We start from the raw sequence: 9,895 nt of genomic DNA, 5'->3' as shown, positions 1-9,895 counted from the left end.
AACAGGCCTTTCTCTTTAACGGTATATGCATTCAGGCCTTTACACTGTTAAACGCGCTATTAAATCACACTCTAAGCATTCGTTCCTTATTTTCATATACGTGAATAAGCAACCATGAATATTTTTAACATGGCACACATTTAACCTAATACATTGCATTGCACGAAAACTAATCATTATGCAATTTTACTGAATACATTCACAAAAACTTTCTCACATCTCTAACACTTCTATGTTAAACAATATAGCTGATACATTTCTTGCGACTCATCTGAATATACATTGATTATATGCGAGTGCCGATTAACAGTGAATATAATGCACCCCTACAAATCTCAGAATCTCCTGGCTCTATCAGTTCCCCCCTTTGATGACAACTGTCATCACACCATCATACTCTCATTCCTTCTGGAGTAAGGAACCGATCTAAACAGTGCTTGTTACCATTCTATTCTATCGGAACCCCACCATCCTTTGAAGATTCTGATATTGACTGTCCTGCAGTCTCGCCATTCTTTGCTCATTTGCTCTGAGAGCTCTTTCAACCTTCTTTCCTCTGTACCATTTCGAGGCTCTTACAAGTCCCCACAAGCAGATCACACAAACCACAGCAATTATTAGTGGCTTCAGCACAAATCCGAGAAATCCCATTCCCAAGTTTGCAAACCAACAGCCTCATGCATCAACCCAAAATCCAGTCGGTAAAATACCGATTCGGTAATAGCTCCCGGTATTAAGGAAAAAATACCCAATCCCAATGCATCAACCCAAAAGCAGAAATCGCTATTTAAGGAATCCTTAAATACCGATTCTTTAAATAGGGATTCCTTAAATACCGATTCCTTAAATAGCGATTGCATTTAAGGAATCCCAAAGTGAGATTCCTTAAATGCAATGCATCAAAGTTAAAAAATTAGCGATTTCGCTAATAGGGGGAGCAAATTACCATGAAGATGAACTGCATGGTAATTTGCAAAAACTTTGAAAAATGCACTTTTGTGCATTTTTCAAAGTTTCATGTTGCGCACACACATGCCCTTAGAGCATGTGTGTGTGCAACATATGTGCACATATCATTTTCAGGGGTGCAACAGGGTGTCCTTTTGACACCCTGGCACCCTTGAAAGTGCTCCCGCTATTAGCGATTCGGTAATACCGAATCGCTAATACAGACTGGCTTTACATTCATTCCTATGGGCCTCCAAGCCCATAGGAATGAATGGGTAGGTATTCCTTATTACCGATTCGGTATTACCGATTCGGTAATAAGGAATATTAGGGAATCGCTATTTGAATAGCGATTCCTACATGCATAGCCTTTTGCTATTCCTTATTAGCGAATCCTTATTTTTCGCTAATAAGGAATCGCAAATGGCATTGTTGATGCATAGGCCCCCAAGTCCCCACTCGACCAAATCCCTGGCCAATCTTTTCCCACACATTCTCTTCTGTCAAATCTTCAATCTCCTTATGAATCGTGCTAATGTTGTCTCTATATTTCTCCAGATCTTTGCTATTGTCCGGGATATATGTGCAACATTCCTGAACTCTCAGCAATTTACAGACTCCACCCTCTTTTGCCAATAATATGTCTAACGCAAGTCGATTTTGTAAAACCATCGTTCGTATCGATAACATCTCTCCATCATCCAACAGCAACGACTTCGCTGTATTCATTGACAATTCATCAACCACAGTCGCCAACCTCCTTATTTTCATGTAATTCAGGCCCACGCCCAAACTAGGTATCATTGCTCCGAATATGTCACCAATCACTGCTCCTGCACTCGCAGCTCTACGCACTTTAGAATGACATCCCGTCTCTAGCAAATTTAAATCTTCAGCATGGTAAATCTTCGGAAAAATGATAGCCAGATAACACGTACCATACCAATTTGCATGCAATCTCGCATATGCATTTTTCCCTCACACATAATACACTGTTGGAATCACCTGTACCGGACCTTGCAAGAAGTCCTTAGCAGTGTCCTCCATAGTAAAAGTATGATCACACGTACTATGCCCCGTTGAAACCTTATCATAATAGGTTTGAAGGCGTGCAACACACAAGTTCCCCTTTTGTACTTGATCTAAAGCAATAGGTCCATAACTTCCCTTGGATTTGTGTAACTTCTCTTCATCCGTCCAGTATACTTTACTCTCTCCTGTTTTTTGTTTTTGTGTTAATGACGCAGTTCGGGATTCTCAATTCCTCTCTATTACCACAGACAGAATGATTTCTCAGTACCACACATCACACAATTCATACGCTGGTGGGGCCCATAACACCAACATTCATTCTATCAAACTATCCGCACCTAACAAGAGGACATTGTTTCCGAACACTGCTCTGGAAGGAAATACCACTTTCCCTATATCACACCTAGCATCCCTTCCATCTAAAGGGTCGATCGGATCAATCTAGTTGAATTGAATTTAATGATACATTACTGCTTCAACAATAAACAAGCAATACTTTTCAATGAAATAACAACCCAACACATGAGTCAATTCAATTATTTTATCTAATTAAATGCAGGTTAAATCTTAATAATCCAATCTCATTTTGTCATATTTACCTATTCTGGCTAATTGTCGTTTTCTAAGTCAGAGTCTGGTCCTCAGTCAATTCGTCAAAGTTCTGTTCTGTCATGCAGAGCCACCGTCCTCTCCGTCAGCATAACATCAGGAAACTGCAAATGACGTTTTTTTTACCTCTCTAGTCTACCATGTTTTATAATAAAATTTACATTCCAAATATTACAAATAATGTTTTGAGGGGCTCTGATTGGTTAATTAAAATACATCTTGGTGCATCAGGAAACATTCGATGAGGTTCCCATACGGGAAAAGTATCTATGGTTAGGGACATGTTAAGTTTAATAGTTCAAATGTAGCTTTGGTAAACATCCAGGGGAACTGGCGCTTCGCCCAGGGTGGCCTTGCTGGGCACAGTTGTGACAGGTCACCGAGGAGACACAGTTGCTGGAGTTTGCGCAGGCGCACTTCTCCTTGTTCCACCTTTGATGTCATTCAGTACAGTCAGATTCAATCGGAATCCATTTTGTCGTCGGCCCAAATGGTCAACTTAAGTAAAGAAACAAATAAAACGTAATTAATATATTGAAATGATTAATACAATGTTTTCCCCTTACTAATACCCATATGTGTGTGCATTTATCTAGCAATACGCAACATTTAAAGCCCTTAATTCTTGTTTATTTAAGCACAAATTACAATAACATCACAAAAGCAACACTTAACATATTAATATGCATACAAACTTAGTTCACATATTTTTTAGCCATGCAAATGCATTTCCACATGTATTCTTTCTATTAATAAGGTTGGTTAAACACCATACAGCAAACCATTAATTAAATTACAATTAATTATTATTCGTTTTAATAAAAACATGCAAAAATGAAGTGGGTACACAAAAAGAAAAATAATACCCGCTCCAGCAATCCCCCCTTTGGTGATTTTATCACCACAAAAAAACACAAAAACCACAAATTTGTTCTCCCCCTTTTACGGAAATTCAAATGTTTTCTTGCTCATATTATAGTTCAGTTTCCCCTTCATCCTCTCTTTTTGCTGACTCATACATACTCTCCTTCCACTCCTCCAATTCTATCTCCTCAAATTCTCTTTCTAGTTTCTTTTCTTTCTTTTTAATATTTTCTCGTTTCATTTTCTTATTATTTCTTTTATGTCTACAACACATACATTCTAGTCTATGTATTAATAATGTGAAAATTACACATGTTAACGGAAATAATATCTTACCTAAAATAGTACTACCTATTTTTGCTAAATAATTCTTAATAGCAGCCATCTTGTTACTAATTTTAGTCCAGATACTTTCAACCTCCAGTGGTACTATTTCATCATGCAATTCTGTAATGTTTTTGATGTAAACTTTTAGATCTTTGCTTTCGTCAGGAATGTAAGTGCAACAATGTTGAACTTTCAGCATTCCACAGACTCCACCCTTTTTTGCCAATAAGATATCAAGGGCAAGTCGATTTTGCATTGCCATAGCACGCATGGCAACCATTTAAGTATTTACCAATAAGAATCCTCCAGCGGTGCTTGTTGACAAGTGATCCACTACTGTTGATAGTTTACGAATATTATTTGCATTCAAAGATATTCCCACTGCTGGTATCAAGGCTCCAAAAATATCACCTACAATTTCTGCCCAAGTTTCTCTTCTACTACGCATTAGTTGATTATTTTGTCCATTATTTTCTACTCTATCCATATGAAAGATTTTTGGAAAGACCAGGCCAACATAACATGTGCCATACCAATGGTCTGGCAATCGATAATAAGCCTTGTTCCCACAAATGTAATACAATCCACGAAAGACTGGATCATATCCACCTCTAAATCCACATCCAGTTGCAATAAAATATGTATCATGGCACTCACTAGTCCTTATAAAATAATAATCATATTGGGATCTTTCTCTCATAATACATAATTTGCCTTTCTGTGGTGTATTTATAGCCATAGTTGGACTGGCTTCATTTTTCAACTCCTTTTCTTAATCTATCCCCCAAACCGTTTTATCCATTTTACTTCCTTCTGCTTTTCTGTGCATCTTTAATCTCCTTTCTTCAAACATGTCTAAGAATGTCTTTTCTTCTTTCTTCAAACTGCAAGTTAAATTGTTTCTAAAAATATATTCTAATGTTAATTCCTTAGTTTCTATAAAAATTTCACCTAATACTTTAGCAGTTTTAGCTGGGTTTAATTCGTTATTCATAGGCAATTGTCCAAGAATGTTATCTACGTCTGAAAAATTATATTCTAATTTCCCTACTTGATAAAATATACTGGTTAACACACTACATGATATTCTATAGGTTGCTGGAAGGTGGTGATAAGTCACTCCGTCTGAAACAGAGGCAGGTAACTGCATACATACGTAGCAATCCCTTACATCCATTGTCTTTACATATTCATACAATAATTTTGAAAACACATTGTTAGAAAAATCAGTTATAGACCTATCTTTGTGTATATGTTCATTCCTTATTTTAGTTGAAACTACCTTTTGGGGAATCTTCCCTATGTTAGTCGTATTTTCAGTATGTCCTTCTAATGTATCTAAAGTTACTTTGAAAGAGATCAGTAGGGCAAGTATGCTCCAAAGAAGCATTAATAATCCTGTACAACAACAACACATCTTACACCATCTTTTCATAAAGATACATCTACTCTTGTTATCATCTATGTTAGCCATCTTGTTAAATAGACCGTGTCTTTTGACTTAGCCTCTTCTACTCCACAACCGGTTTTCCACCTTAAGGCACTAAGCACCTAACAGGTTATTCCAGTCATTCAATTTTGTAGTATAGTCTCTTAATTTTCTTTCGCAAATGCCATTCTTGGAATTATTCAGTTTGGCATCAAATCATTTTTCACTTTCCTCTCGTCGTCCAAATACAGAAATTCCTGAATCTCCGCTTCTTCTCTAATGTCGGACAAGATAACTCTCAGGATTCCCGCTGGTTCTTCTTCCTCAACCAATTTCAGCAAAGCCTCCTCTGGATTTCCTTGACTATCTGCCTCTTCTCCTTGTTCAGTTAGTGCCACATACGTCCATTCTGGCGACTTATACTTCTGGTTTGGATTCCTTGTTCTTTTGTTTTCTGCAGACACACTTATCTCTTCTTCTTTTGTTTTGTTCTGACTTGACACTTCATTCACTTGTTCAGCCTTTGATGGATTAGCTTGTGTCAATCGATATCTCAGTCTCTTTATCTTATTTGGCCAAAGGTCTCCTTTAGCATTTCTTCTTGATTTGCCTTCTTTAATGTTTCTCTCCTCGATCCAAGTTCTCTTTCTCAGAACTCGACCTTCAGATATCTCATATTCACTTTCTTCAGATTCTGTCTCAACTTGCTTTTCCTCTCCAACAGTTTCCTTTTCCACCTCTTGTGTTTTCCCTACTTCTGTCCCTCCTCGGGTCTCCGACACGCAATCTTCCTGCTGTCTACTTGTCCCTTCACCTAATGTTGGTTGTCCCTACACCTCCTCGGGGGTTTTCCGCAGAAATCTGTCCCTCTCTCTCCATTTCTGTCCCTTCTTCACCTTCAAGAATTATTTCAGGTGGAACTTCTCCCACTCTCTCATCTGGTGTAAATGTCACTTCTGTTGGAGTGTTCTTTTCTTTTCTTCTTTTTGTATTCGTTACTGGTATTTGGTATCCCTTGCTCGTCTCCAGAATCTGAACTTGTATCTGAAATCTGCAGTCTTTTCCTCAGGGAATCACTTCATGGAATTAGAGCTAGTCTTGGCCCTTTATCCCCCCCTTTCAGGATTTTCTTTTGTCTTTGAACTCTCATTATCTGAATCAGCACTCGATTCTGAATCATCAAAATATTCTTTGCCAGTGCTGTCTGCTGGATTTGGAACTCTCAAAGTGTGACTTGCATGGATCCAGTTTTTCAGTCCAGCACACTTCACAGCAGTTGTTGTGGTCAGTACAACTTGCCTTGGCCTTCCCCACCTTGGAACCAAGTAATTTCTTCTTCTGTGGACCTTTATTCTCACCCAGTCCCCTGGGCTCAGATCATGGGCCGGTTTTCTTTCAAGAGTGGTGGCATCCGCTCCAACCTGGTGAAACACAGAATGGACTGCGTCAGCCAGGCCTTTACAGTGATCCAAAACCATGTCATCAGTTATAGTCATCAATTTGTTGACTGGTACAAACACGTGTCTCATAGCGTGTCCCATAATGATTTCATGGGGACTCAAACCTGTAGTTCTGTCTGGAGTAGATATGATTGTCATCAGGACTAGAGGCAAGATATCAGGCCATTTCATACCTGTGGCTAAACACATTTTCCCTATTCTGTTTTTGATGGTACCATTCATTTGTTCAACCTCACCAGAAGGCTCTGGTCGGTAGGCACAATGTAGTTCTTGTTGCACACTCAATGCTTCACAGATCAATTTCATAATTTCATTATAAAATTGTCCTCCTCTGTCTGATTCAATGGTCACTGGGAACCCAAACCTTGGGATGAATTCTTTTAACAATAGTTTAGCCTCTGTTATTCCATCATTTCTTCTTGTTGGGAATGCCTCCACCCACCTGGAGAACAGACAGACTATCACCAAAACATACCTCAACCTCTTACAAGGGGGCATCTCAATGAAATCTACTTGCATTCTGGTGAAAGGTCCTCCCTCTCGGCCTATTGTTCCTAGGCTCACTACTGTTTTCCTCCCAGGATTGTATTGCTGACATATCAAGCATCTTTGACAAAGACTCTCTGCTACCAACCTGAACTTTGCATTGTATCAGGTTTGCTTAAAGGCCCTTATCATGGCATCCCTCCCTATGTGTCCCTGGCCATGATACATCCGTGCCATGGTTGACATCATGCTATCAGGCATTACTGGTCTTCCATCCCGATAGACCCACACATGATCTTTCTCTCTTGGTGCACATCCTGCTTTTACCCACTGTTTCATTTCCTCATCTCCTGCTTCGTCCTGCAACTGTCTCACTTCTTCCCACGTTCTTACAACGTTAGTAAACATTAAGGAGCAAGAAGACATTTCCTTTTCCTTTGCCCGATTGATTGAATACTGATTTCGTGCACAATATTGGGCCATGTCGTTGGCATAACGGTTCCCCGTAGTGATATAATCACTACCTTGACCATGAGCAGCACATTTCACAACGGCCAATTCTCTAGGCAGCTGTATCGCCTCAAGCAATTTTCCAACCACTTCTGCATTCTTTATAGGAGTTGCACTTGAGGTCAGGAAACCTCGCTGTAGCCAAAGTTGGCCAAAATCGTGGACAACCCCGAAGCCATACTGGCTGTCAATTATCACTGTCACTCTCACATTCTTCCCAATCTTACATGCTCTTGTCAATGCCACCAGTTCTGCTACTTGAGCGGATTTAACTCCTTTCAAGTGTGATGCTTCCATGACTGCTGCAACTGTGCATATTGCATATGTCGCACTCAACAATCCTTCATTCGTTATCAAACAAGATCCATCCACAAACATCACATAATCACTTTCTGGCAATGGCAAATCTTTTATGTCTGGTCTTGGTTTCGTACAAAAGTCAGGTACATCCAAACAATCATGATCAACTTCATCTCTTACCTCCACTCTTTCAGCATCCGGCAATAGTGTGGCTGGATTCACATTCATGCATCTCTCAAGGCTCACATTGGTTGCGCCTAGAATGACCTTCTCATACTTCGTCAGCGACACACTTAGTCAGTCATGTGACATGTATTGTGTTTGACTCATTGTTAAAAGGATCGCCACATCATGAGGTACAAACACTCTCAATTGATATCCCATCAAAATTCCTTCACTTTGATCTAAGCTTCGGCATGTAGCAGCTACCGCTTTTAGACATCCTGGCAAACCTACAGCTACTGGGTCAAGCATTGACGAGAAATATGCAACTGGTCTCCTCAATCTTCCATGTTTCTGTATTAACACTGCGAGTGCACATCCGTTTCTCTCACTGCAATACAACTCAAACTCCTTCTCATAGTCTGGCATACCCAGGGCAGGTGCTTCACATAGACTGTCCTTCAATTTCTTAAATGCTGCCAATTCTTCCTTGTTTAATTCAATGGGGTCTTTTACCTCACTTTTTGTCAATTTTACCAATGGTTTTGCAATCAGGGAAAAGTTACTTATCCCATGACGACAATAACCAACCATTCCTAGGAACATTCTCACTTCTCTTTGTGTCATAGGAGCTCTCATTTCTTTGATGATTCTGATTCTGTCTATTGTCACTTTTCTCAGTCCTTTCTCAATATTGTGTCCTAGGTATTGTACTTCTTTCTTACAAAATTGTAACTTTGTCGGTGATACTTTTAGTCCTCCATCTGCCAAATGATTCAACAAAGCTATTGTATCTGTTTCACAAGCTTCACGTGTTTTCGATGCCACAAGTAGGCCATCGATATACTGGACCAAAACTGAATTTTCAGGCATTGCTAGACTCTCCAGAGATTTCTTCAACAACTGATTAAATATTGAGGGGCTCTCTGTATACCCCTGTGGGATTCGGCACCATGCCAAAATGCGCTCTCCAAACCGAAATGCAAAAATTTGCTGACTGTCATGATGCAAAGGAATTGAAAAGAAAGCATGGCACAAATCAATTACTGTGTACCATTCTGCGTCATGGGGAATCTGATACAAAATCACTGATGGATTTGTTACGATGGGACAGCATGATACAACAATTTTATTCACTTTTCTCAAATCCTGCACTATTCTGAACTTTCCATTAGGCTTCTTCAGTCCCATTATGGGTGAATTACATGGACTGCTCATTATCTCCCTCAAAATTCCTTGCTTGATCATTTTCTCAATTATTGGAGTTACTCCTTCAATTATTTCAGGTGTCAGTCTGTATTGTGGGATGTTCGGATAGGTTACTCCTTCTTTTACAGTAATTTTTACCGGATCTACATTTCTCATAAGTCCTACATCTTCTCCAGTGAAGTCCCAGACTCCTGCTTTTACTGTCTGTTTTAACTCTGGTGGCAATTCATCAGGATTGAATATGGCATATGTTTCGGTAACATCATTCTCTCTGTTAGCTATGGTCATTTTATACAATACATCCTCATCTGCTTTTTCAAATGCTATTCCATCTGGAGTACAAAATATGGTGCAGTTCATTTTACACAACAAGTCCCTTCCTAGCAAATTCACAGGACTGGTGTCATGCACCACGAAGCGATGCATGTCTGAAAATTTCCCTATTTTGACCTTTACTGGTTCTGTAAGGTAAGTTCTAATTTGTTTGTTGGACACACCAACTACTTGGATTGTTTCATCCGAAAGAGGAAGATTCTTTACATCAGCTGACCTGACAGTT

At 39.3% G+C, this 9,895-nt stretch overlaps 1 long non-coding RNA gene across 1 annotated transcript in view; it reads right to left on the bottom strand.

Moving 5' to 3' along the window:
* Positions 1-358: 358 nt before the first annotated feature.
* LOC146802289 (uncharacterized) overlaps positions 359-9,895 on the bottom strand; it is a 50,822-nt gene continuing 41,285 nt past the window's right edge. Inside the window, exon 5 of the long non-coding RNA XR_014967725.1 lies at positions 359-3,087. This is a non-coding gene — a long non-coding RNA (uncharacterized LOC146802289). The remainder of the gene's footprint in view (positions 3,088-9,895) is intronic.

This window comes from Triturus cristatus, chromosome 8 (genome assembly GCF_964204655.1).
Source record: "Triturus cristatus chromosome 8, aTriCri1.1, whole genome shotgun sequence".
Lineage (NCBI taxonomy): Eukaryota > Metazoa > Chordata > Amphibia > Caudata > Salamandridae > Triturus > Triturus cristatus.
The sequence above is the reverse complement of the archived record's forward strand: the minus strand, read 5'-3'. Positions and strand labels throughout refer to the sequence as shown.